Here is a 27401-nt window from a genome sequence, read left to right as displayed (position 1 = left end):
TAGAGTTTATGAAGCTTTTCAATATACACTACAAAATTTAAGCTGGATAATGAATACATTTGCAAAATGTTTTTGTCTTAGCGAAAGTAATTATTCTCACGCTTTATGCATAAGACACATGAATAATAACTGAAGTTGAATTCATGTTCATGCAAGAAGTTGCAGATATATAACTGTGTGTTAAAATCAAATTATTGCCCGTTTTCCTTCCTGAATATTTTGGAGACTTATGGCAAATAATGTTTAATAAAGATTCTACAATCTGTAACTGCCCAGTGAATTATTAAAGAGCTGGCATTCTTCCTGGACAGCAGCACAATTGGCAAACAGACACCTTGACTCTAGTGAGTGTTCTTGTGTGGCTTAGGGAGGAGAGGATGGTGAAGAAGCCTCTAGGCTGTTTGCAGTCCTGTCCCTCCAGGTTCTAGATGCTCTGTTGTGCTTCCCTTGTGCAGTTGTTGTCTTAATCACAGTCATTATAATGCTAAAAGCTAGTCATTCACAGCGGGAAAGTATAGGCGTTTGAAAGAAAGACTTCCACATTTTAGTGGTTGGGTGAGAAATCGAAACGGGAAAATCATTCTGAACAGCATTGCAGTTTTCTCAGTCAGAAAGCAGTGTTATTGGTTCTGTCAAGAGCCCCCTTCCCCTGCAGTCGTTTGAAAGTTTCTTGGAAACAAAGGCTTAGTTGCTGTTAGTGTGTGCACGTGCGTGCATGCACCTGGTGTGTCTGTGTGAAGTCAGAGGACAGCTTTGTGGAGTCAGGTTCTCTCCTACCTTTGTATGGGTCCCAGGGATTGAACTCAGGCTGCTAGATATATGGGGAAAGCACCTTTGACCCACGGAGCCACCGCACCAGCTCAGTTGCAGTGATTTTTTGAATATAGTCGATCCTGACAATATAGAAATTGCACACTTCTCTTTTTCTACAGCAGGCTCCGCATAGTATAATTTCATGTCCTCTTGTTATTAAATGTATAGACAGATCTTGTTCTAAAAATGAGATTTCCTGCTATCTAATATATAATTTGCATTGTCTTTACACAGTTTCTTGGCCTGGAATGTCAAATCTTTTATATTCTTTCTCAGGAATGATTCATGCACCCACAATGGGATCAACTGTCCTTAGTTCACTGTTCCCTCTTGTCTCCACATCTGGTTCTCAGTGTTTGGAGAGGGGACTTTCTCTGCTACAGTCTGTCTTAGTTAGGGTTACTGTTGCTGTCAAGAGTCACCATGAGTACGGCTACTTAGAAGTGAAAGCATTTCATTGAGGGCTTGCTTATAGTCCAGAGGGTGAGTTCATGAGCTTCACGGTGGGAAGTGTGATGGCAGGCAGAAATGCAGACATTCAGGCAGGCAGGCAAAGCGATGCAGGCAGAGCAGGCAGGTAGACAGGCATGCATGAAACAGCAGACAAGCAGGCAGGCAGGCTGACAGGCAGGCCTGACACAACAGGCCAGCAGGGCAGGCAGTCAGGCAGACAGGGCAGGCCAGGCATGGCAGGTAGGCAGGCCAGGCCAGTCATGACAGGCACAGCATTGGAGCAGTAGTTTAAGAGGCCCTCCATGGTGTTCTTTGCACCTTGCCCTTAACTTGTCCAAGCAGCTGCAGTTAGTCCTTTGTGTCCTCAGAAGCTCCACAGTTTCTCTGTCATAGTGGCCACATCACCCCTAGCTTCTCCCTCTGCATCTCCAACTCGTTACCTTGCTGTTTCTTTGGGTCCATATCCCAGGTCTCTTCTGTACAGACAGGCCTTGACATTGGTTCCCTCGCCGGTGAGGGCACTGAGTAGCTGAGGTGAGATTTCCACCCCCTGGTCTTGTGAGGTCCATGTGAGTAGAAGACATTATTGATTATGGTCCCATACTGACCCAGGACACCAAGTCCGTGAAGGCAGCTACCCACTTATCCTCTGTATTAACTCCCTCTCTCACTGCTGGGGCATAATGCCTGGCAGAAGAACTTGAGAGAAGACAGGTTTATCTTGGCTCACAGTTTTAGAAGACCCATGGCAAGGACAGCAGGGAAGCATCCACAGCCATAGGTGGGAACAGCATAGGCTCCTTCATTTTAGCATTAGATTGGAAGCCGAAGACTCGGGCCAGACCAGAGAGGAAATACCTCCAGGTTCTACCAGCAGCAACCCAATTCTGCTGGCCAGGCCATACGTCTTAAAGGTTCTACGTCCTCCGCAAACGGCTCCACCACCTGGGAGCCAGGTATTACATCAGCATTGAAGTCTGTGGGGGACATCTCAGATTCACATCACAGCCCCACGTATCCCCTGCCTGCATTTGGCAAACTAGAACTCCCTTAAGTAGCCTATCTGTATAGCTCCTCCATCTGGACTGTGTTCCTTCCCTGTTCTGTGTTCTGCATGCTGTCCTTGCATGCCCATAGTATCACTGTTTGAATTCACTAACTTTCTTGTTCCTTTTGTTATTCTTTAGTAAAGTGTTTTTTAAGTATCCTCTCATTCTATAAAATAAGTACGTTATAAATTTTAATAATATAAAATTCTCTGTAGCGGAAGAGACCTGGTCAGACACCCTCATCAACGTAGACCATGAAACCCAATATAGACCACAAGTTCAACAGAACCGCCACATACGAGCTGCGTTGCCAGGGCATAATTTGAATTTCAAATTTCAGAATTTTCTGTACGTGCACATTGCGTTATTTTTGTCTCCTCCTTGCCTTTAATATTAGCACAGATGCACTCTTTTGAAATAAAGCCCCCATTTTATTCTCCATTCTACTTCCCTCAAGTTCTTAGAAGTGGGAATTGTGATGTATCTCAGTGTGAAGGCAGGCCTCTTGAGGCTCTGTCCTCCTTCCTATCTGCTGTGGGGCCTACAACTCCCTCTGGTGGCCAGATCACTAGGTGCGTTTTTCATTTTAGACCATGGAAATGGTCTGTGAATCTCGTGCTCATTCTTTGGCGTTCTCTTGTAAAGAATAACATTCATTCCAGTCTAGTTAGTTTGGGCACATTCATTTTCAAGCAGTCACACCCAGAGGAAAAGTTTATTTTTGCTTTAAGCAACATCTATTTTTTTTTGCATAGCTGGAACTTTTAAGTTGGTAATATAATAGCATTTAACATTATTTGCTCCCTTTATCTGCCAAATAATTTATAGTATCCTCTAAACAAGATAATTGGCTGATGAATGCTGTCTTCGGGTGTGGTCTTGTAGACACAGTGTGGTGCCGGGCACTACCAGTTTCAAATTTTATGGATCAGAGCTAAAATAGTTGTCCAGGCTTCCTTGGACAAGGAATTTCCAGGCTGGTATTGTCCACACAGATAAGACCAATATTACTCTAAATAGTTGTCTCTGCCCCTGCAGAATAGTTGTCAGAATAGTTTGGATGTGGCCTTGGGATTGAAAAGCCTTCCCTTCTGCATAGGGCTCTCCCTGAGCTCTGCAGGGTTTGCAGTACTGCAGTGAAGCTGTGTTTGGACAGACAGAGGAAGACTGAAAGCCTGGTTTTCCCTTCTATCTTCTCTCTCTGTGGCTCGCTTCATAGTAATAGCAGGTGTGCTGTGTTGACTTTCAAAGTGAACCTCAGAGGGCGCCAGCAGCAGCAGCAACTTCAAATTCCTAATTCTTGCATGCAGGTCTTGTTGGTTATTTCTCTGGAATGCTTGAATATTATTTTTCTGTTTTGATGAAATCATGCTGGGGACAGGGGAGGAGAGAGTCAGTGAATCTCGGTGGAGGAATGAAGGAAGTCTTGGGTACTCTGCATAAATGGCTCTATTTTAGCCAAGGCTTCAAAACCAGGCAGCTGTGCCTAGAACAGCCAATTGTTTCTCACTGACATCCTTCTCCTTTGCCATCATTTAGAGCCTTAAACCTTGATGGAACAGCTGAGAGGAGGGCCAGCCATGTTTGCCTGGGACAGAAAGTGGGGAGGGACACTTGAGAACCAAGTGCCATTTCCGGTGGTTGGAGAGTAGTTTTTGCAGACATTCACATTTGTTTCAGAGCCAGGGGTATAGTTCTTACCGCCTTTCAGTGATCTTAGGAATGGATGTGTTTTTAATATTCCTGTTTTTAATCAGAAGATAGTCCATTCTCATAAGATAATGGTTTCAGGACAACACCCAAGGATGCTGAGACTGTATAACTATGACTGTCCATTTTCTTGCCCTTGAGAACTCCAAGCCTCCAGAGCATGAGCATAAATAAAGGAAAATACTAAGGTGCTCTCAATTAAGCTGGAAAATGTTTTACCAGTGGTGTGGTGCTTCCTGACACCTATACCAGGACATGAGAAACGGACTGGCAGCCAAGCGCAAGTCTAGGGTCTAGGGGGAAGGTATGATATGTCTTTACCGAGCACTGTGAAGCCATCCATCACTGTGGTCTATGACATCAATCTCCAACCATCTTGTCTCCACCACGTTTGGCTTATCCTCCGGGTATTCATGTCTGTGGCTTTACTAACAGAACCTGCTAGATAGAACACGGTCTTGAAAGCAGAAAGTAGGTAGTTGGGAGTGTTGATGTCCTTCGTTTAGTTATAAATACTGCAGGCCTGAACTTGGGTGGACATAATAAGGATCAGAGATACCTTTAGGAGAACCCATGGAGAAAAGGCATCCGCTGCTTCCTTTTCAAAAAAGAATTCCAGCAGTGCAGTAGACTGTGTTCCAAGTCATTTTCCATGTTCCACCACACAGAGAACAGTGGATGTGAGATGGGCGATCTTTTTTAATGTTAAACTTAAATATTGTTGATAATATTAAAACTGTTGTATGCTGGGGAAATCTCAGTAGAAATATGTGGGGCAGGAAAGAAGAGGCTTTCTTAGCCCCTTCCCTCAGTCTCACAGAGGCTACCCTTGAGCATTTCTGTAGTTTGATGTTTTCCCTCTGAAGTCCAAATATTGCTAACATTACAGGATCCAGAGACTTGGGTAGTGAAAGGTGATTAGACCAGGGAACTCCTTGAAGGAGTGGGATGAGAGGCCTCATGTAAAGCTTTCTGGAAGGGAGCTTTCTCTCCTGTGTTGACAGAGCTCTTCGCCCAGGAGGTTGCAGCCCTGTGCAAACCCAGGCTACTGTTGCTCTGTCTCGGGTCTGGTAGCCTCCAAAACTGTGGGGAATAAATTTCTGTCTTCATAAACGAACCAGCCTCCAGTGTTATTTTAAGGAAGAATAAAGTGGACCATGACAATGACACAGGTAGCCTCTTGAACCTTTCTCCGTGTGTATTTGGTAGAAATGGATGGAGGATCATGATACTTAATTTATTTTTTAATGTGTGTTTTGATGAGGTTTTGGTTTGAGTCACGGTCTTGCTCCATAGCTAAGGCTGGCCTAGAACTAACCATACTGGAGTTATGCAGACTTCCTCTCAGCAGTCTTCCTACCTCAGGCTCCCAAATCCTGGGATTAAAGGTGGGAGCTACCATGCTCTTGCTGATTTTCACTCCCGTTTCGAGCTGCTTCGAGGTCACTATACACGTTTCTGTCTTAAGCATTTTCTGTGGCCGCATAGCATTTGTGACTCTTCAGTGGCCGCCATATTGAAGGGCAGTTGTCATACTGAGACCCCAGGCACTCAGCAACAGAGTGTACTTGTGGTGGAAGGAATGGCTTACATGGCCGTCACGGTCACTGCAGTTGAACCCTTGCCATTTGTGCCTTAGAAATAAAAAGACATTATTGAACCCATAGCATGCTCTGTGCACTGTGGCTAGGAATGAGATGTTAGGCAAGGTCCGTGTCATTAGCTGACTGCAAGGGAAACGCCCTTGAAACTGCCCTAGACCAACTTTCTACTGACAACCTGGGTTGCCCGGTGTCTCCGCATAGGTTAGGTGCTCCGAGTAGAGGTTGCTTGGACAGTGCCAACTTCATCTCTTCCCCTGGATTAACTTCCTACTGACAGCCTGGGTTGCCCAGTGGAACCTGTCTCCACATAGGTTAGATGCTCCAAGTAGAGGTTGCCTGAGTGCCAGTGGTTGCCTGGAGGTGGCGTTTAAATTGGTATCTACAGCACTTGTTTTTAGCTAGGAGTTAATAATCCTTCATTGTGCTTCTGGCTGGGTGGAAACACTATCTCCTGTTCTGAGCTCAGCTTTGCACTTGGGATGGTGCTTTCTGGGGATCGTGCATGCCTGATTAGACGTTCCCTTTTGAGCCCTGTCCTATACTCCCGTGACTGCTTCTACATTTTACTCTTTCCTATACCTGTGGGCATCTTTTCAGATCACGTTTGCACTCTTGGTTTAGTCTGGCTTTAATTTGATTCACGATAGCTTTGCAAAAGGGAAAACTAAAAATTTTCAGAGAGATACACTGTTTTGAATCATTTTTGGTTATTTAGCATAGATCTTCTATCTTTATATTATTCATTTTAACTTTTGGAGTCAAAGGAGTTATGGAAAAAATAGTTACGAAAGAAACAATTACCCAAATGAGGTGAAGTTGGTTAGGGATATTGTTAGGGGACTCAGGAGGGGTCCTGGTGGGATCTGCCACTGTCCCATCAGAAATCGCTGCACTCCAAAATAGTAGTATCTTATAGTTCCGAGACCATTCAGCCGTCTTCCCACCAGCAGCCTGCTTGGGTGCTTCTGAATGTGAAGTGGAGTCAGGACACACTGGTGACGTTGCCACTCACCCCAGAGCCTGTTAGATACATGCCAGGCCAGAAGAAGCAGTCTAGAAAAAGAAAATTTTTCATGAAGTGTTGAGCTTAGGGTACAAATAGGTAAGATTTGCAAGCCCCTCTGACCCTTCTCTTGCCATGGCCTCCTTGTCTCCCAGAGAGGGAACACTGAGTATGTGTTCACATGGTGGTTAGCAGTAGGGGTGGACAGCCTGGCCGGTCTCTATCGGTAGGAGGACAGTGCAAATGTGTGACTGCCCAGGGACACATGTTCCCAAAGTGAGGAACGTCTTCATTGAGACAAGACAGCGGTGACCAAGGGCTGCAACAAGGATGTCTTGAATTAGGCTCACCTGCCCCATCAAGCTGCTGGAACCAGTTTTCATAAGAGCCAATTCCTTTTCCACAGGGCAAACTCTAAAGCTCATATCTACCAACCTTAAGGTATTGTGTGTGTGAAGGGGCAGTGTGTGTGTGTTCCCGTGTGTGTAGGGAACATACACATGTGTGCCCTTGCTTGTGAAGGACTGAAGTCAGCCTCGGGTATTATTCCCAAGGGGTGCCGAATGCAAGTGGACGAATGCAGGTCTTTCTACCGAAGTCCCTTGCATGCCTGGTACTTCTTCTACCAGTCTGCTACATTGGGGCACAAGCGCAAGGTAACTTTCTGACTCCTATTCATACTGCTTTCTCAAATCAGAGCTGAGCCTTGACCTTCTCCCGCAGTGCCCTTTGTCCAGCGGGAGGACTGGGAACAAAAGGTGCTTCTTGCTTCTTTCACTTTCCCAGGGCTCCCTCTCTGCATTTCCAGTCCTCCCAGACAACCCAGGAAACCTTTATCCTTCTCTGATATACAGTAAGCAGCTGACACCTCCTGGGAATCTTGAAAATCATTCCCCAAAGCAGCCACTCTGCAGCAGATGCCTATTTTTAGACTCCATAAAGCCCACATCAGATTTTTTTTGCTGCCTTTCTCTCTCTGCTCTAAGCCTGCTGTTTGAAAGACTGCAGGCTCTTTTGTCTTTAAAGTTCAGCACTGTCTGGCTAGCTCACACCTTGAACTCTACAGCCCTGGAATGCACTGGAGCCTTTTCTTCCCTCATTCTGACCAAACTCCAAACCACAGGTAATAACCTTTACACCACAGAAGTGGAAACAATACAAGAGGGGTAGAAAATCTCTTCCAAACGGTGCCACAGTTAAGTGAGCCAAATTATATTTTGGTCTGACTTAAGACTTGATTTTAACTTGCATTTAACTAATTCTCTAGGCTCTTTGAACTCTTGCCTCTCCAAGTGGCTGTCCGAGATGAGAACACATTTGAGGGTTAGTAGCATAAAGAGCTATCAAGTTGACGCTATCAAGTTCAATAACAAACTCCATAAAACAGGATTGAGGTGTTGACATGGAGCCTTGACTATTTCCTGGTCAGGCTGGAGTTCTTTCTTTGGTCAGCAGCATGGCTCTTTCTTTTATATGCACCCCTAGGTTGTAACTAACCACAGTCCTGTGACTTTAAAGGAAGTAATAAGCGCAAGAGTGAAAGGCACCTCTGATTCAGTCACCATCAGAAACACCACGTACCGTACATGTCTCCTCTGCTGGCTAATCATAAGTCAGCTTGACACAGGCTAGCGTCATCTGAAAAGAGGGAGCCCCGGGTAGGGAAATGGACCCATAAGATTGGGCTGTAGGCAAGCCTGAAAAGCATTCTCGTAATTACTGATTGACGGGCCCAGCCTGGGCTGGTGGTCCTGGGTTCCATACAAAGCAGGCTAAGCAGACAGACCACGAGGAGCAAGCCAGAAAGCAGCACCCTTCTGTGACCGCTGCATCAACACCTGTCTCTAGGCTCTCACCCAGCTTGAGTTCCTGTCCTGACTTCCGTCTATAATAGACTGTGGATGCAGGAGAGTAAGTCAAATAACTCTTTCCTTCCTAAGTTGCTTTTGGTCGTTGTGTTTCATCCCAGCCACAGTGACCTGAACTAATTCATCTTTGGTCCATTTCCCACGTATCCTTTCTTCAGCCTTTATATCCTTCATATTGGGTAAACAACAACAACTACTACTACAACAAAATCAAGTCTCTTTTATTCTTTCATTGAATAAAATTATAACAGTTTCAATTAAACTTAAGTTGGTGAAATATTTTATAGAATCCTCTCAAATTCACTTTAATAAAACTAAGCTAATTATTCTTTTGGGCAAAACATCTTTTTGAATGGTGGCTTTGTGGGGTCAGTGAGGAGATTCAGTTTGAGCATTCCTCCCTAATCTTAAACATATGAAATGTTCCATGGGCCAAATCTGAGGTGCTGATATAATGCCACAGGCATAAAGTTATCTAGCTAATCATGTAACAGGCAGTAGTCAAAACACAGGCCCACTGAAGATAGTTGTGTGAAATGTTCTGCAGGCTGTGTGCACGAGGTGTGTGCGAAACATAAGTGAATTTCATGTTTAGAATTGGGTTCCCAGCCTGAAATTTTCTGAGTAAGTCTGGAGTCCATCCACATCACTCCTTCATCCTGTGCGTGGACCTAACTGATACTCAGCCAGCGTTCACGACTAGAAAACAGTGGAAAGGGTACGAAGCAAAATACTGACAAGAAAGCCAGCTGGCCAGAACGAGGGCTGGAACATGAGCTTCAGACATCCATCTCTAGTGAGCTGCTTGTGCCATGTGGACCCCAACTTCCTAAAGACTCCAGCCCCTCAATACAGTAGAGAACAGTCACTTAAATCATGGCTTATGGAGGCCATCAGAAGATCCAAGGGTATCTAATTATGAAAAAAAACTATAGACGAGGATAAAGATACTAAAATGACATTATTTAGTCCAAGGGAACATATATACTTTACACCTACCTTCAAAGACTCAGGGGTCACTGCAGAAAAGGGGACAGAAAGAGTGTAAGAATTACAAGGGCTGAACGACTACAAGAAAACATTAGCTTTTGAGCATCATGGGGCAGCTACACATAGGAACTTATGGTGGCTATGACACCATGTACGAGACACATGCACAAGCACAAGCCAGACCAAATCCCAGCATGCAGGGGGGAGCTGGGTATAAAGCTCACTCCTAGCTGAGGAGCTATTGGCTGCTGTTAGGTGCTGAAAGGAGAGTCCGTGTTCTCTGAAAGCGTAGCCCCAATAAATGACCATATTCCAGATATGGCCACAATTCCAAGCATATTTGGGTAGCACAAATTGCCCTAGAAGGGAGGATAAAGCAAAAGACACAAAGTTGGGTGGGAAAGGGATAGGGAGCTGAGTTGGAGGAGAAAAAGTGAATATGATTGGGAACTCATTGCACAAAATTCTCAATCAACTAACAGTGGATTATTTTAAGTGGTGTTAAGAACTGTTTAATGATTTGGAATCATTCTGTAGCATAGAGTCAGAAGCCAACTGCAAGTGAGTAGGAAAAACATGGTACAGAAATGTAGATCTGAGTGTCTACACACTGATGACAGAGAATAAGGGGCTTCTGGGTATTTAGCTTTCACAAACACAGAGAAAGAGAAAGAGAGGGAGGGAGAGAGAGAGAGAGAGAGAGAGAGATAGAGAGAGAGAGATTTACCTTTAAATATGTGGAAGTGTATGTGTATGTGTGGGTGTGTATACTTGCGTGAGGTTGTTGAGGCCAGAAGAGGATGTTGGACCACACCTCCTAATGTGGGTGTGGAAACCAAACTCAGGACCTTTGCAAGAGCAGTATAAACAGTTAACCACGGAGCCCTTTTCCCAGCCCCTTTCGTTCAAATAGTCAAGTGTCTATATGTATGACAGTTTTCTTGTGAAGAGTTTGTAGCACTGTACTGGATCCAACCAAAGAGCCAAGAAACAAATCTGCATTGCTTTCATTGGAATCAGAAAGGGTTGTTTTAGTTTTAGGAAATGAAGTTATCCATTTGGGTGAGAACCTCTGATTCTACGCATAGGAGGTTTTGCACTTCACAATTGAGATCTCATACTCTGTGTTCAAGAGCAATTTGGAACATAGAGCTGATGACTCCAACGGACCTCTGAATGAATTGATAGTGTCTTTGCCCATCCCCTGCCTTTGGGCGTCTACAAAAGAGGCGGTAATGACTTTGACACTCATCTTTGCTTCTACATTCGAAGCCTACTTCTTATCACAGGGAACAAAGTAATGAATGTGTTAAGAATTGTGTTCAAACTCTGAGCTCCAGGGCTCTGGCCTCGGTGGCTGCGATTTCAGAATTCAGAAACTGTGTTTATTGGGATTTCATGGCTAAGTTCCCTGGACTAGACTGTCTGAAAGCTGACTCCAGTATAATTAGCAAATTACCGAGAACAACTTTAGTGCTGTTTTGCATAGCGGCTCCAAACTTTATTTGTGAAATGTGTGCCTGATGGCCCAGTCACAAAGCTCGAACTGGATGTGTTCAGAATGTTCAGTGATGTTATAGCATAGATCATGACAGTTGTTGAGACCTCAGAGAGTCCCCTGAGAGCGGGCAGAGAGAAGCAAGCTCTGACAAGGATTCATCTGGGAGATTCCCAGCAGTGGAGCGGCTCATAAACAAATGGAAGGAGCCCGCCAGTGGTTGCTGGGCTGGGATAGCGTTTGATTTGAGTTAGCTTTTCAAGCCTGGGCTCCTGAGTCCTGGAACTGAAAGAGTGATGTCACCATAACATAGAGGAATACTGAAACCCACTGTTCAGGATCACAAATAATCTGTTGACCCAGGCTGCAACGTTAGGCCAAAGCATGACAACACACTCACCAAAACAACCAGCAATGAAGCCAACAGAAAGGATATACTGCCGTGTGCCCTGGGCGACTATGGATGCAGCCTAAGACAAAATCATAAACTGACCCAAAACATCGTAAGATTGGGGTGGGGAACGGCTCTAGGCATGGTTCTCTAGAATGCATTCGGTAGAGGATCTGGAGTATTTTACTCTATAGATGACAGTGTTGTGTTCTGATGTCAAAATATTGGACATGCCTCTGAGTTGGTACATAGAAAATTCCTTGAAAAGATGACAGCAAAGACACGTGGATATCTAGGATCTATGTTCCTGGGCCAAGCTGAATGCAACTGGACAAAGAGCTGAATCTATGTTCTTCATCTTCAGTTCTTCACAAAGTGTCAGTCAGCATGAATAGGGGCGGAGCTGCTAAACTCGGCCAGAAGAGAGAGGCAGGTCCTCCTGGGCTCCATCACCACCAGCTAATGGAACAGAAAGCAATGGTGCCTCAGCTTGGTTAGGTAGAAAGCAACAGCACCATGGAGACGGAAAAACGAGTCAAGGCCATCCAGCAGACACCCCTGGGGTGAGTGCTAGCCTGTCAAATGGCTACCATAAAGCATCAACCTGATAAGCTAGAAAATAGGAGTTCTGAGAACTAACCCTAATGATCCCCTGCCTCTCCTGCTCCCTTTTTTTTTTTTTATGGATTAAAACGTGTTTGTTTTGTTTTTTTGTTTTGTTCTTTGAGATAGGGTCTGGCCTTGAAGGTAAACTTGTGGTGGGTTGCAAGCTTTTGAAAACATAGAGACCCCTACGAAAGCAAAGCTATGAGAATATAGACATGGGAGAGGGGCCGGTATCCGGGGTTTTCATTCTTTCAGTGGTAACTTGTGTAGCCCAGCCCACCTGCCTCAAGCTATCAACACTGATTACTCATCCTCTTAACTAAGAGTATGGGTGTGCACCACCTCATCCAGCTGAACTGTATTTCTTTTTTCTTCTTCATCTACCCTTTTTTAAATCTTTCCCTTTTAGAATTTGTCTGTGTGTATTCTGTATTTACATCAGCCTCATCTTCGCTCCCACTCCTCTTGTGTCTTTCATGCCTCCTCTTAAGCTCGGGGCTTCATTTCCTCTGATTATTATTATTACACAAACATATACATAGACACAGATAAATATAGTGATTTAGAGGAATTGAACTGGATCAGACCCAATGGCCTCCTCTCTGAGGGTCAGCGTTCATCGTACTGGAAGGTGCTGTGCAAGATGCAGGATGCTAGGGAAGAAAGTAACCCGTAATCCTGCCCAGCTGTGACCCCGCTGAGCCACAACGGTAGCCAGAATGGCACAATATCCCAAAGTGCAATAGTAGCGCGTATATCCTGGGGCTAGCCAACAGCTGCCTAATTGGATGTAAGGCTCACTCAATAGGAGGGAGTTCATGCCTGGTACTGTAAACCTAGCCAGCCGGTGAGGGCATGGGACCTACGGGAGCATGTAGATTTGGGAAAGAATTTAACTATATTAATACCTGCCCTTAACAGGGGTAGCCCCCCCCCCATCAGAGAAGCATTTTCCTGCAGTGATGGAGACCACTACTGACCCGGGCTTCCTGATCAAAGCCGTTCTACAAATGAGCTGTTTCTAGGGGATACTTGACACATATACTCCGATTGGTAGTCAGAGCTACTGAACTTTACCTCTCGACTATTGTAGTATCAAATTATGCTTATTATAAATGAGATTCCCAGTGCTGTTGTTGCAGTAATAGACAAACAACACACTGGGGTGATATGGCTACAAACAGGACCTTTTACACTGTGTGACGCTGTGACAGTTCCTGTCTTCCTCCCTGAGCACATCCCTCTTCCGTTACACTCCAGACACGGGCTGCTCCGTGTACACATCATGCCTGCACAGCTGCCAGTCTCCCAGGCCTTCTGGCAGCTGTTTAGGGTTCCTTCCTTTATCGTGTCCTCCCCCCTTACTCTCTTATAAATCACAATGTTGTTTAAGAGACATAGCTCAGGGCCATCTCTTAAATATGAATTTTCTAAGCTCATCTTTCTCCGCAGTCCTAACTTCTGGTAATCTCCCTCCTAAGATTGGTATTCATAGTTTATAGCTTGCTGATCGTAGACGAGCCCAGGTAGATGAATAGACGCTTGGGAGACTGGTTAGGAACATGGCTTTAAATGTTCTGCAGTTGTACAGAACAACTTACAGGAACCCCTGAACCTCTCACACCAGTGCTTCTCAACCTGTGGGTCGAGACCCCAAATGGGGTCGTCTGTCAGGTATTTACATTGCGGTTCACAACAGTAGCAAAATTACTGTTATGAAGTAGGAAGTATATTAAAGAATCGCAGCATTAGGAAGGGTAAGAATCACTGTCTTACACACACACACACACACACAGAGAGAGAGAGAGAGAGAGAGAGAGAGAGAGAGAGAGAGTGTGTGTGTGTGTGTGTGTGTGTGTGTGTGTGTGTGTGTTGGGGTACGGTCCCAAGGTGCTCCCTCCTGTGGTATTTTCAGAATCTTCAGCTTCCTTCTTCAGTGTCTTGGAGGTGCCTTTTTTTCTTTCAGCAGTGTTATGGCTGGCTCTTTCTGTTCTATGTGTGGGGCACACTGACCCTCACTTCTTTCTTCTCCGTGTGCCCTGAGAATTTTAGTTTTATAACCACATTCCCAGATGTTAGATGTTATAAAAAAAAGAATTTTTTTTAAATGTGGGGGGGAAAGATTGGAAATAAAATCTGATGGGAAAGAACAAAGGTTGTCCTTGTGCTGCCAAACTGGCTGTCAGAGAGTGTTTGTGACAAAGCAGGAATTCCATGATTGCAGTGTGCCAGGGCCACCAGCAGATGGGGATGGCAGTCTCTCGGCCCAGGTGGGACCAAGCATCCTCTTAAGGGCCTCGTTCTCATCCTTAAAGAGTGGTACCATCAACTGCCTCTTAAAGGGACAGCCCTCTGGCTCTGCTGTCAGCTCCCCTCTCTGCATTCTTGCCCCTTAAAGCAGATCCTGTTCCTGGCTTTGAAGTGGGAATTTACACTGAGCCTTGGGCAGAGCCCCCTGCCCCACCCTGGACGGTTTCTTGGCATCCAGGCAGGGTTGAGTCTGAGGGGTCATGGGCACTCTCTCTTTGACCAATGGATTCAAAACTGAATTTAAATGTGCTGTCCCCGACCTGTAGGTGAGAAGAGAAACATCTTGTGTTAATAAATGTGTGCCGGGCTATAGATTTGTTTAGTTAGCAGTGCTGGGGATGGAGCCAGCGCCTTGCACCTGCAGTCTCCGCGCTGAGGGAAAGGGAAGGAAGTAGCCAGGGCTGATTGAAGACAGCAGCTCAGAGCTGAAGGGTGGGGGAATGTAGAGCGGTCAGATGTGATGGCAGAGTGATGTTCTCAAGAAAGCCAGCATCTCACTGATTCTCACTGCAGGAAGGAAAAAGGGCTCAGGGCTTCTTTTGCCAAGGATCAGAGTGGTTCAGAAAGGTGCTCCGTGTCCCTTAAGCTCAGAAGGCAGCTAGTTTTAGCTGAGAAGAATGGAGGCTTGTTTCACCTATAGGGGGATGATGAGAATGTCTGTAGGGGTGTTCTTGTTCCCTTATGATTCTTCCTAACGGTGTGGACATTTAGGAAACTCTCTGGAAGGGTATCCTTGTTCCCTTATGTATTCTTCCTGACACTGCCCTGAACCCTTAGCCACTGAGTCATTCATTGTCAAAGAAGCATTCCAAATGGCTCAGAGACTCTGAGGTTCCAGGTCTCCTGGGGGCAGACTGCCCACTTCTTGAAACTTGGCTCTCAACTTTCAAGGTGCAGTTTGGCTGCAGGGCAGCATTATAGAAAGGGCTTGAGTTGTTCTCTCTGTCACTGGAATCCACCAAGTTCCGCCTGTAGTCATTGGCTGGGCGGCTCCTGAGATGAGCTGTTTCCGTATTCCCCACATTTGAATTCACTCCTGGTTGGAGACAGGCAGGCATCAGCTGCAGCTTCCAGCCCAGACAGCTTTCAGCACAGCTAGCTCAGCCCAGCTTCAGGGAGCCCTGCCTGCTGAAAAAGCTACGTGCAGCCCTACCTGGGCAGTAGCTGCAGAGCCCTCCCCCGCCCAGCACCTTGCTCCGCCCGCTCCAGGCTGTTGATTGCCTGTGGGGAGCTGGAGAGATCAGGATTCCTCTTCCATTCTTGCTGTTGTTAGGGGAAACAGACCAACCATCTGCATCTAGACCAGCCTTGCTCTTCCTCTCCCCTTTGACGGAGGTTTTCCTGCCTAGAATCTGGTAAGTGTGGCAAGGGCTCTGTCCCCTTCGTGGTCTGTGCAGGATGCTCTCCTGTTGTGGATCCGTGAGCTTTAACCTCCCTGTGCTAGAATTTAGAGGAGTCTTTGAACTTACTCCTTCTTTCTCTCTCTTTCTAAGTGCTCGTTGGATATTTTTAGCATGACTTGATACCTGTATCAGAAAGTATACTGTAAAAAAAAAAATCGTTCCTTGTGTGCTTAACCTCTGTCATTTTGCCTGAAGCTTCTCTCCAGTGCATGGCACTGAAAATGAGATTATGTAGATGATTCTCCGGTGCTCTCCCCATGGATAAATGACTGCATTTGCCATTGCTGCTTTCCTGAAATGTCAGAAATAGGCACGGGGAAAGGATCTATCACACAGAGTTCAGAAATTTGGTACAACGTTCCAGGTTGAAGTAAGGACAGATCTTTTCATTATGTCTTGGTTTCAGTTTAAAGCAGAGCCAGTTCGTTCCTCTGGGTTACCATGGCACAGGTGACCCTCTTGGTCCTGGAGATTGACTTCTTAGGCCATGACTTGTTTTAGACCTTTACAGGAAATGCTAGAGGACAAATGATGTAGCTCCTAGCTTTAGCTTTCAAGAGGGGTTCACAGATTTTTAGCGTTTTGCTCTTATATGGATATAGGCGTCCTGTCAGGAAGCTCTCAAACTGGGCAGTGGGGTGCGTGATGACGCCATCCTTCCTCACTGCCTTTGCTCCTATTTCTCAGGCTCCAGAATAGAAACTGTTATCCCCTTTAAGAGAAAGTGCAATGGACATTTTATATTTTCCTTCTTCTGAGTTAAAGAGGACTTATGTAAATGCCATGTAGAGAAAAAAAAGTTTCCTAGATTAAACTGTCTTTCCATGAGCTCACTTGTAATGTCAGGAACAGTGTGGGGTTCATCTCTCTCTCTCTCTCTCTCTCTCTCTCTCTCTCTCTCTCTCTCTCTCTCACACACACACACACACACACACACACAGCTTTAGTCACAAAAAGTATTATATGGCGAATATGTAATCTGAGGAAAAATGGGATAATGTAATACTGATTGGAAGACCAGGGCAAGGATGCATTTGGGAGACGCATAAACAATAAGGAGCACACAGGCCACACACAGGCCAGCATGAGTGTGTGTGTTCTGTGTGGTTTCATGGGTGAGGAAGAAGGAAGAAGTTAGCCTTGTGGGAAGAGCTCGAAACACGTCAGAAAACAAAACATTTGTCAGGGATCTTCCAAACCATGAAACCGGACCCCTGACCCTGCCTGCTTCGTGGTGACTTCTGTTTTCCTTGCAAATCGTGGGGTACCAGGACTTTAGATGTGGGGCAAGAAGCGTGGTTTGATAACTATAGAGACTCGCCCTTCTTTGTGTGGGTAACATGAGATTGCAGAGCCAAAGCAACCCCAAAAAGGACATCTGAAATTGAGATGTGGAAATTGGTGAGGAGATCCTCGCACGCCTTACACGTGTGTGTGTGTGTGTGTGTGTGTGTGTGTATGTGTGTGTGTGTGTGTGTGTGTGTAATGCCTGCCCTGAGGCTGCTTTGCAGGTGTGGTGATGCTTATCCTCCATAAGGGAGCGGGAAGAGCAAATAGACCCCGGCAGCTCCAGAAGAAAGCAGTGTCCCCTCTTCCCCCAGCCCAGGGTGACCTCGTTTGTTTCTGCTCCTGCCTGGACACTGATGTGTTCTTTTCCTGTGGTGACTCAAACTGTGTGTTTGGTAACATTCTTTCAACTCGCAAACTCTCACTTCTTGCCAAGAGGCCGGAGCACCTGGTTAATGATCTCCAGTGTAAATGGCTCTCGTCTGGTTGGGACTGTTCAAGTGGAATTGCATGCCCTCCTCTGGGAACTTCTTCCCTGCCCGCCACATGCCCACCTGGGGGGAACTGGACAGGTCTAATTTTCTGTGCTCTTTTCTGAGGGGAGCAGATGAGGTGCTAGAGAAGACAGCAGCTGCAAGCTGCCCGCCAGGGGACTCTCAGGTAGCTCGAGGGGGGGTTGGGGGCTGAGGTCCCCAGGTGCCTAGGAGGTGGCAGGGTGGCCGTAGATAATGATGGTGTTGGGTGATGTGTCTCCCATTTGCATGTGGTGACTGCCCAGGTCTCCTTCAGACACCTTGGCTGCCATCTGCTTCTGCTCATCTCTGAGTCTCAGTAAAAGACAGAGCGGTCTTGATGGCCTTTGAACTTGTCCAGTGAGGGAGAAGACACAGCAGTGTTTCCTGCTGACAGCACTAGCGATACTGTGTGTTCACAGCCATGCCTAAAATAAGGTGAAAAATAGCTTTTCTAGTAACAAGAAAAGACTTCCCCTTTGTGATTTTTGAAAGATTTCCTTTAAAGGTAGGGTTTTTTTTTTTTTTGTATTTTTGTTTGTTTTTTGTTTTGTTTTAATCAGAAGACCCCGACCTGCAGTCTCTCAGGTTTGTCTCAGGAGCGTGGTCATCACAGTTCCTGGTGGAAATACTGTTCTCCAACCTCTTCTCTCTAGCATAGCAGAACGGCAGATGTCAAAGCTGAGGGCATTTACATAAGGCCTTTATTTTATGCATCCTGTCCAAGGGCATCGTTCCCTTTTCCCTACCTGTAATTGTGGTTTAGAGAATGGGGCCAGCATTAATTGTGGGTGGCAAAATGATCCTTGGGCTGTGTGGTCCTCTGAGGCAGGGTGTGTGTGGGTCAGTCATGAGCCGTTTTGGTCTCTTTCCCAGGTCAAGCTCTGCCTAACACAGGCTGGATTGGTTGCTGTCTGGGACTCTGATGTTTATTCTAGAATCATGGGATGGTTAGGATTTAAATATGATTTTTAACTGAATTCTTTCTTACTAGGGAATTATAAAATGTATGTTACATGCTTTTTTTTTGAAAAAAAAAGTACCAATTCAGCTGGGTATAGTGACACATGCCTAGAGTCCCCCTATTGTGGGGTAGAAGCAGGAATATTAGGAGTTCAAGGTCATTCTTAGCTACAAAACAAGTTCAAGTCTGCCGCCTATATGGGACATTGTTTCAAAACAAACAAAAATAAGAAAGCATCATAATTCATTACAACTGAGGGCAAAACATTGACTTCGCATCTTCGCTCCTCTTAGGGAATGTTTTATGGATAAACACCGGCTTGTATGTTCTCAGAAAGGAGTTTTGAATTATTTTGATTTGGGGGGGGGACACGTGTGTGTATACATGTACATTTATGTGGGACAACACACGTGGAGGCCAGAGGGCAACCTCAGGTGTCAGCTGTCCCCTTCCTCCTTGTTCATTGCTGTGTGCTCCGGGCTAGCTGACCTGCTAGTGTCTGGGGACTCTTCTGTCCCCACCTCCCCTCTTGGAGGAGGGCTAGTTGATAGTTGCACAATACTCACCCGGGTTCTCTTCGGTTTTGTGGATCCACGCTTTAGGCCTGAGCGTGCATGGTGAGTGCTCTATTCACTGACCCATTTTCCCAGCCGGTCTATTAAAATAGTCACTTCCTTTACTCTGGACTCTGCGATATCTACTTAGCATTAATTGCTTAAAGCGCTTCTCAAGTAGTGGCGGTTCTGTCCCCTTCCCCAACATGCGGTGGCTTCTGGAGACTTTCTTTGATTGCCACAATTTGAGACAGAAGATGATGGTGGGAAGTGGGCGGGCACCTGTGGGTTGGGGTGTCTTGCTATTCTAATTTTAATTTGTGCAGGAGGCATCTGTCACATGTATCCAGCCCAGCCCAGCCCAGAGTGTCTGCGACATTGGGATTAAGAGCTTGACTTTAAAGAATATGTCTGGGTGGTCTGGTCACAAGGAGTAAAACTCACTCTGTGTTTGTGTATTATGTCTGTGTGTATATCTATGTGTATATGTGATGTGCGTGTGTGTATTATGTCTGTGTGTATATCTATGTGTATATGTAGATGTGTATGCGCGTGCATCTGTGTGTGTGTGTGTGTGCGCGCGCATATGTTTCAATTGGACATAGTTAACAAATTAAAAGAGCTGTCATTGATACAGCTTTAGTGTAATAAAGTATCTTTGACAGGGCCAGGGAAATGACTTTGGATAAAGTTCATTGCTGCCAAGCTTAAAGATTAGTGTTCCACACCCACAACCTGATGTGATAGAAGAGAGAACTTGCTCCCACGAGTAAATAGTTCTCTGACCTCCATATGCTTGCCGTGACACCCCCTCCCCCCAAAAAACCCAGCTGACCAACAAACAGATAAATGTAAAAAGTATTTTTAAAAAGTATCTTTCAAGTTTAAATTATTGGTAGAGTGCCTTATTTTAACATAGCTTGATAGTTAATAATTATTAAGTTAGTAGTTGCCTGATAGTTTTTATTCATGGGGTAGTGGGAGACAGACTTGGGTTGAAAATAAGGACCTTGCAGCTTCCGGCCAAGTGCTCAGCCCCTGAACTATAGGCCTGCCCTCTCAGTTTCTGGATCTGCTGTTTGGAGCAGGGAGGGGGCCTTCACAGAGAGAAGCAGCAAGTAGAGGATCAGGCTGTGGGCCCCTGTCCCTAGATGGGTTTGGGCTTCCCTCTGACGTGAGGTGATGGTGCAGGCAGGCACACGTCTGTGGCACTCAGTGTGAGCCTGAGGCTGACACGAAAAGGGACCATGCAGTTCTAGAAACAACCGCTGAGATCTTCGCGCTCCTAAGTCTGACATGCTGCCTTTGGAGGTGAAGGAACCGGCTCAGAGAGGTTAGCTTCCCTTCTCCAACTGCCTCTGACATGTTTTTCTCTCTCCGTTCAGTTCTTCGGGCAGCTTCACCAGCTAATTAATTCACTTCTCAGTTAACTGTGCGCTCACTTCTGACACCTTGTGTTGTCACGCCGCCGCTCTAGGAGAGCTTCAGGATTAATTTTTTATGCATATGCCTCTTGACTCCTTAACTAGATTAAACTGGCTTTGGGGATGTGATAATGGTGGAAGTATTTCTGTGTGTCTGCCTGTACCCAGAGAAGCAATTGGGAAACTTCAGACCCAAAGAAGGTATGACCTGGTCGAACTGGCCCAGACTGAGCAAGTTTGAGAATTCGCTCCACCATTACAGGATGTCCTTCCTGTGAGGGCTGACTTGCTTCCCGTGCTGGTGGCTTTGCATGGGTTTGAGAGGGCCACAGGTGCCTGCCACTGTCAGTCAAGGCTGACTTGTAAAGAACTGACTCTCCACCAGGCAGTGGTAGTGCAAGCCTTTAATTCCAACACTTGGGAGGCAGAGAACAGGTGAATTCCTGAGTTCGAGGCCAGCATTGTCTACAGAACAAGTTCCAGAACAGCCAGGGCTACACAGAGAAACCCTGTCTTAAAAAAAAAAGCATAATAGTAACAACAACAACAAAACAACAAAGCAAAAACAATAACAACCAGAAAAAGAAAAAGAAAAGAAATTACTATCAACAGTGAGAGTCAAAAATCCATGCAACATTTCTGTTTTCTTTTGACCTAAAAAGCAGCTCCCTTTTGTCTTACGGATGGTGTGAAAGCATATCAGCCCGCTTCTAGGAGACCTGCTATTCCCAGGTGTGGCTGGTGTTCTGTAATAAGCAGCCTTGAGCGGGTGTTCCCTGGCATTCTAGTGGGCTTTAGTAACACTGTCATCCTGGAGACAAATGGTCTCCCCAGAGCTGTATTAAGCTCTGCCCTACTCTGTTGTACCCACAGAAGAGGCAGCTGTCTTCCCATAAAACCTGGTACCTGCTCCCCACATTTAGAAAACTAGAAGGGGCTTGCCCTTCTCCACACGATGCTCATGAGATCCAGGAAATGTCAGGGCAGCAGTTAGCCTGTGTCTCCTGACCCTGCCTTCACCCATATCTCACTCCCACCTCCTACCCCCACAGCAGGCGTATTCTGTCTGCTCTCTTCTTCCCCTCTCTGCCTGCCCTGGCACGATTCCAGTCTAGGGACGTACTGTTCAACAGTACAGTCCATGTACCAGTAGCAGTATAGAGCTTGTTAGGCAGGTAGGTGTCAGGCCCTGCCCTAGACTTGTGGAGTTGGAGTATGCTAAGTATGTGGGTTCTAAGGACCCTCCTATGTAAAAGTGGTTTTGAGAAAGACCGGATCTGATGCCGCCTTCAGGAGGGGAACCAGGAGTGGTTAGTCACCAGGGTAGTGCACGATTCTTCTCCACATATGGATTCTCACTTTCCCTGATGCATCCTCCACCCTGGCTGTCTGTGTGCCACCCAGACTTCCCCTGGAACAGCTTGGCCTCTTTGCTGTGAGGGTTTTTTCTAGATAGTGCTGCCTGCCATTCCTGCTTCATGCATTCAGCACAGCTTGTCCTCTCTCGCCATGCTGGAAGTCCCACCCTCCTCTTGTTTGACAAGTGCCCTGGCTTTCTTTACTGTATACATTCCTCATAGAATCTGTGTATGTGGCTCCAGAATCACAGCTCCAAGCAATCAGAGGCTCGGTGGAAATCTGAAAAAATGCAAGTGAAAAAAACTGCATCTATACCGAACACGTCTAGAACCTTCTTCCTTGTCACCCACCCCTCAGTAACCCAAAAAGACTGTTTTCCAGATCACTGACATGGCATTGATTATAATAAGTTATGGAAGATGTGCACAGATTGTGTGTGAATACTGTGGTATCGTATAAGGTGCAGGCTTTGACATCTTCACGTGCTGGTGCCCTGGAACATGAAAACTGAAGGAACACTATAGCCTCATCATTGCCTTTGCACACGTGTGAGCATTGTTAGTTTACGGCTTTCCTTTACAGCCACCCTGAGGTGCATGTTGTGTGTGCATGAGTGAGCACAAACATGTTAATAGCTGATGTTTTAGGGCTTCCATATGTACTTAAAGAAAAACTTAATTGTAAATCACTCCGTAAGTCATGCATAAACAGACTTGGCAGTTGAAGTGATTCGAGTAATGAAATCGTTGTCATCATAAAAAATCTTGTCTTGTTGGATTTAGTATTTCTAGTCTCTGAATCTCAATTTTGGGAGGCCAATATTGGAAAGAGGCGGTAATCTAAGTAGATGAGTGTAGTCGTGAGGTTCAGCATGGTGATTGCAAGGATTTAGTGCACCAGCGTTGCTTTGTTTTTAAAAAGACAACTTTTAATACAAAGAAACAGATGATCTTTTCTTCTTATGCAATGCTGGCTGTACCCAAATTAGTAAATGTTAAAATAACTATGGCTGATTAAAAACATTTCGCTAATTCTTTTTACTTTTTATATAATTAAAGCAAGTTCTCCATTTAGTCGTCATCTCTGAGATAAACCCAGTCTTGCCAGACTGTCTGGGAAGATTAGTGAATCAGACCCTAAACATTTGAAAAATAACAACTATGTAACGATGTGTCTTATTCAGGATGCAAAGCTGTTCCTCAGTTCTGAGATTTTTGTCCATCTTGCCAGCCTGACTCAAGCAAAGCTCCTTCCGGTAGTCTACAGTGAGGACCATTGCTCTGACGACACAGCCACCTGAGGAAAGTTCAGCTATTGCAAAGCACGAGTGTCGCTGGCTTTCTGGCTGGATTTGCCGCCCTGTCTGCCTGCCTTCCACTTTACAGGCCAAGGGTGATTTGTCTGTTTATAGTATTTGTTTGCTTATGGGCTGACTTTGCTTATAAGCAAGTCGGCTGTGTACACTGCAAAAGGACAAAAGCCGTTTCTTGATTTCATGATGCTTGCATTCTAATGGGCACCTTGACATTCCCACAAGGAGGGATTTTACCAGACAATGGCAACCAAATTGGCACCCATTTAGACAGGCAAATGCGGTTCTTGTTGCTTTAACGGGTGGGCGTTTGTATCTGCTGGTGACAGGCTGTGACACAGGAGAACTGCATGTATTTCTGAGCGTTGGCCAGTCATCTTAAAGTAGGTATAGAGCGTCCATATCCTTCCTAGCCTTGAACACACATTATAAACAAGGTCTTTGTCTTCATTGGAGCTGGGGAGGGTGTCGCATGAATCCAGAATATACTATGTAAAGTTCTAAAGGAGAAGTCATGTGGTTTGTGAGATAAAAAGCGAGCTTCCCAACTCTGAAATTAGAGTGCAGTGAAGGGGGAGGGAGGCTAAGAACAAAAGGCATCAAAAAGAGGAGCCCCACGTCCTACCAGTGAAGGTGTAGAATGTAAATGAGATGCAAATATCCAGTGGCCTGTGAGCAGCTTAACAGACAAGGCTGAACTGAGGGGTGGAGAGACTGCCCAGCACTTAAGAGCATGACTGCTCTTGCAGAAAAGAGAGGTGGGTCCCCAGACCCAGGTCCAGTAGCTCACAAACGCCTACAACTGCCTACAAGGGACCCAACATCTTCTTCTGTCCTTCACGGCTGTCTGCACAGACAGACACACATAAACAAACAATAAATGTTTGTGTGTCTGTATGTGGGTGTGTGTGTTTGTGTATCTGTGTTAAAGAAAATCAGTAGATTGAGAGTTAAAATTATTAACTATTTTATCAACAACTACAAGGTATTCTAAGATTGCCCATGGCAATATAGAATCAGCCATAGATACCATACCTCTTTACTGTACTTATATTGCCTGCTGTTTATAGCATCAGTCTCTGAGTTCTAATGAACTGATGTGGTTCTGTGATCTTCAGTCAGCTTGTACTTGGACGATTGTGGGTCAGCAGGATCCTGAACAGTCAAGCCTGGGTAACACTGGCAGTGAGTCCCGATCACAACTGACTGAGAAAGTAACAGTGATTAAGGGAGGTAAATAGGGTCACCTGGCAAAAATATTTGCCCCTTCTCGGCGTTGTGGAGGCTATATTTAGAGGCAATGTTTCTGGTAATAATATTTGAAAGTTTGTTTTGTAATCCTAGGGAGCTTGGGTTATTTCAACTGGAGGGATGTGGGAAGGGAGTGGGGAGACAGAGAGACTGCAGTGTGTCCATTGGGAGAGGAAAGCGGGATGATTAATTGGTTTAGAATAAGAATAGAAAGCACGTAGGAAGCGGAATCTTGAAATTTCAGGGCTATCCGTTAGTCACCAGTTGAAGACTTTGCTTTAAGAAAATTGATAGAGACCCATCAGCTCCAAAGGGAGTTTCCAGCCTTCCCTTTGAACGCAGGTAGAATATTCTAAATATATTGTTTTAGCACTGTTGTCTGCTCCGTTTGTTCTTGCCCTCTTGCTATCTGCTCTCTGCCTCATTTGGGATTCTTGTTTCCTTTGCCCTGTGTCCACACCCCAGGATCCTCTTGTCCTGGCCCCTCTACACCCTCTGTGTGAGGATAAGTCTTCCTACACCGGTGAGTCCCCTTTGGGATACAAGCTTCTGTGTGAAGACCTCAATCTTTTCTGTCCTCTGTGTACCTGTGACACCCTTCTCTGTGAGGGCTGCTCTGCGCTCATTACCAGATGCCCCAAGTATCCGATAGGAATGTGGTTTGGTTCAGATGAGTGGAGTCAGTTTGAAGATGGCACCCAGTTTCTCTGCCAGAAGCGGCCAGTCTCTCATTCTATGTTTGCAGAGCTGTTTGCACTGGTCTGCTCCATCCTGGCCTCATACACAAAACCCTGGAGGATGATCACACTGCCTGAAGTGCCTAGAGATACGATCCTAGAGCTTAGGGTAGACGGGAGAAGTATTACACACAAAATCAAGGACCACAGACAAGGTGATGGGACAGGTGTGGCAGAACTGCAGGGTCCTGTTAAGATGGGAGGTGTCGAGCGTGTGGATACTTGAAGCAGGCATGATGGGTGTATTACTCCTGGACTCCATACTGGAACACAAGCATGCAAGCACGAACCAATGACATTCCTCTCTCTAAAGGACACGTGACAGGTGCCAGCAGTGTTGTGATAGAAACAATGACATTGTCCCTAGGTACCTCATTCTCCTACCCATCCTGTACACAAGCCCGACACCCCTGTCTCCTCTGTTGTTCCGTGTGCTAAAAACACACCTTACTTCCGCCATCCCCAGCTTTCTCTCTTGTTAAGCTTTATTAGCACATTCTTGTTTGCTAAGCATGGCAGCTGTCAGACTAGACCCTGATGAGAAAGTACTTCGAAGGGTAAGAGGAGAAACCTGTAGGGTCTAGCGAGCATAAACAGGTGATTTCTGTGCCAGAACACGGAGCTGATGGCCAGTAAACTTTAGAAAACAGATTGCCCTAACTAACTAGTTTTTCTGTATCGCGATAATAGGTTTCTTCGCCAACACAGCAAGCCAGATCAAGCCAAACTGAAAAAGGAAAAGAACAGGTTTATTTGAGCAGAGCAACTACTGAGTGAGTTCTCTGGCCCCAGAGATCTAGGGAGGAGAAGTCACATGCCCAAACCAAAGGAGGGAACTTATATAGCCTGTAGGCAAGGGGTGATGATGTGTCCACCTAAGCTGGGTTTGTGCCCAAGTGTGATCAAAAGCTGAGTGCTTAAGGAGTGGACTTGGGCTGCTGGCAATTTCAGGGGAGGAGCCACCACAGCCACCAAGAATGCAGAAGTGGACTTTTTGGCGCCTTTTCTTTCTTGGAGATGCTCTGAGAGGGTAGGATTCGGAGAGAGAAGAATGGGGATTTCAGATCGGGCAGGAGGGAGCTGGAGATTCCAGCAGTACACTAACAGTCTTTCATACGCGGAAAGCAACATGCATGAGTGAAGGAACCAGCGCTTAACTCGGTGCCTTGTTTACAAGTTTTATGGAAAATGGGGAAGGGCATTTGTCCAGAGTTCAGGCAGAGCCTTGATCTGTAACGTCAGAGCTGGATTTTGCTCTCTGCAATTGGAGTCCAGTCTTTGTATACATGGGGGTTGTTTTCGGTCTGTTACTGTTGCTAGTGCAATAGAAATGCATTAATGCATCTTGGTGGTCAGTCTTAGGAAGAACCAGCCGGTAGATTATAAGAGGTTTGATGGCATAGGACCCCTGAACCCTAAATCCTTGCTTTATGGAATTTCTGGACTTGGTGACAGCAGCACCGTTGCACCTCCTGCAGGGATGGTCTGGGGACTCTATTACCCTGAAACTTGCCTCTGCACTCTCGCGTGTGCCCAGCCTCTGGCTGGTGAATGATAGTCTATGGATTGTGTGGACAGGGTGTGGCCCAGTTGTTGCTGTGAACATGAAGTAGAGAGAGCTGGGACTCTTTTCCTCCTGAAGTGCATCTGACCTGAAGGAAAGAGATTGTTTCCTCAGAGGTTCAGGAAACCCTGAGGAGCACTAGGTGGTGGCCACCGGGAAGACTTGCTGTTACCATAGTAACATTTTTTATTGTGGGAACTTGGGGAAAGTGTTCAGGAACAAAGGGAAAGAACTAGGTATAAAAGATCCTGAGTTTTCCTTGGGGTTCTAGCCCTCATAAGGACTGGCTAGCAACCAGACAGAGGTACTCACTTTAACCCTCCAATAAATTATTAGCATGTTGATTCTTGTCATGAATTAGAGCCTCTAAAATGTATTCTCCTAAGGGTTGAGCCTCCTGATCACTCTCTTGTCATAGGGTCTAAAAAGAAAAGCCTTAGTGCAGACTCTTCCCAGATCATAAAATAATTCTGAGGTAATATGGTAGAGACGAATGTGGTTCTAATTGAGTGTCATTTTCCAATGCCTCCAGCCAGGTTGGGACCTTTAACACCTCAAAAATTCTCATAGTGAGGATTAAGGGCATAGCAGCAGGGTGGCTTCTGGTCTTAGATGGCCTGTAGGTCAGTGCCTCCCACACCACCCTGCATACATAGACCTTGGTCCCATCAGCATTCATTTCTGTGACTTGCCACAGGAAGCTGAGATGAGATCTCTTCTTCTAGTGTGCATTGCTGAA

At 45.8% G+C, this 27401-nt stretch overlaps 1 protein-coding gene across 4 annotated transcripts in view; it reads left to right on the top strand.

Annotated features, from left to right (window-relative positions):
- The window catches only part of LOC121440679 (E3 ubiquitin-protein ligase NEDD4-like), a 323668-nt gene that overhangs the window by 117095 nt on the left and 179172 nt on the right, over window positions 1–27401 (top strand). The window contains exon 1 of one of the 4 annotated variants that reach the window (XM_041641481.1): window positions 15488–15650. The exons of the other annotated variants lie outside the window; for them this stretch is intronic. The gene's annotated coding sequence lies outside the window, so the exon portion shown is untranslated. Of the gene's footprint in view, window positions 1–15487; window positions 15651–27401 lie in introns of those variants that run through there. 4 annotated transcript variants of the gene reach the window in all.

Source organism: Microtus oregoni, unplaced genomic scaffold (genome assembly GCF_018167655.1).
Source record: "Microtus oregoni isolate MIOR12 unplaced genomic scaffold, Mior012 000069F_ref0000032, whole genome shotgun sequence".
In the NCBI taxonomy this organism is placed as follows: domain Eukaryota; kingdom Metazoa; phylum Chordata; class Mammalia; order Rodentia; family Cricetidae; genus Microtus; species Microtus oregoni.
Note: the sequence above shows the minus strand (reverse complement) of the source record. Positions and strands in the feature narration are given on the sequence as shown.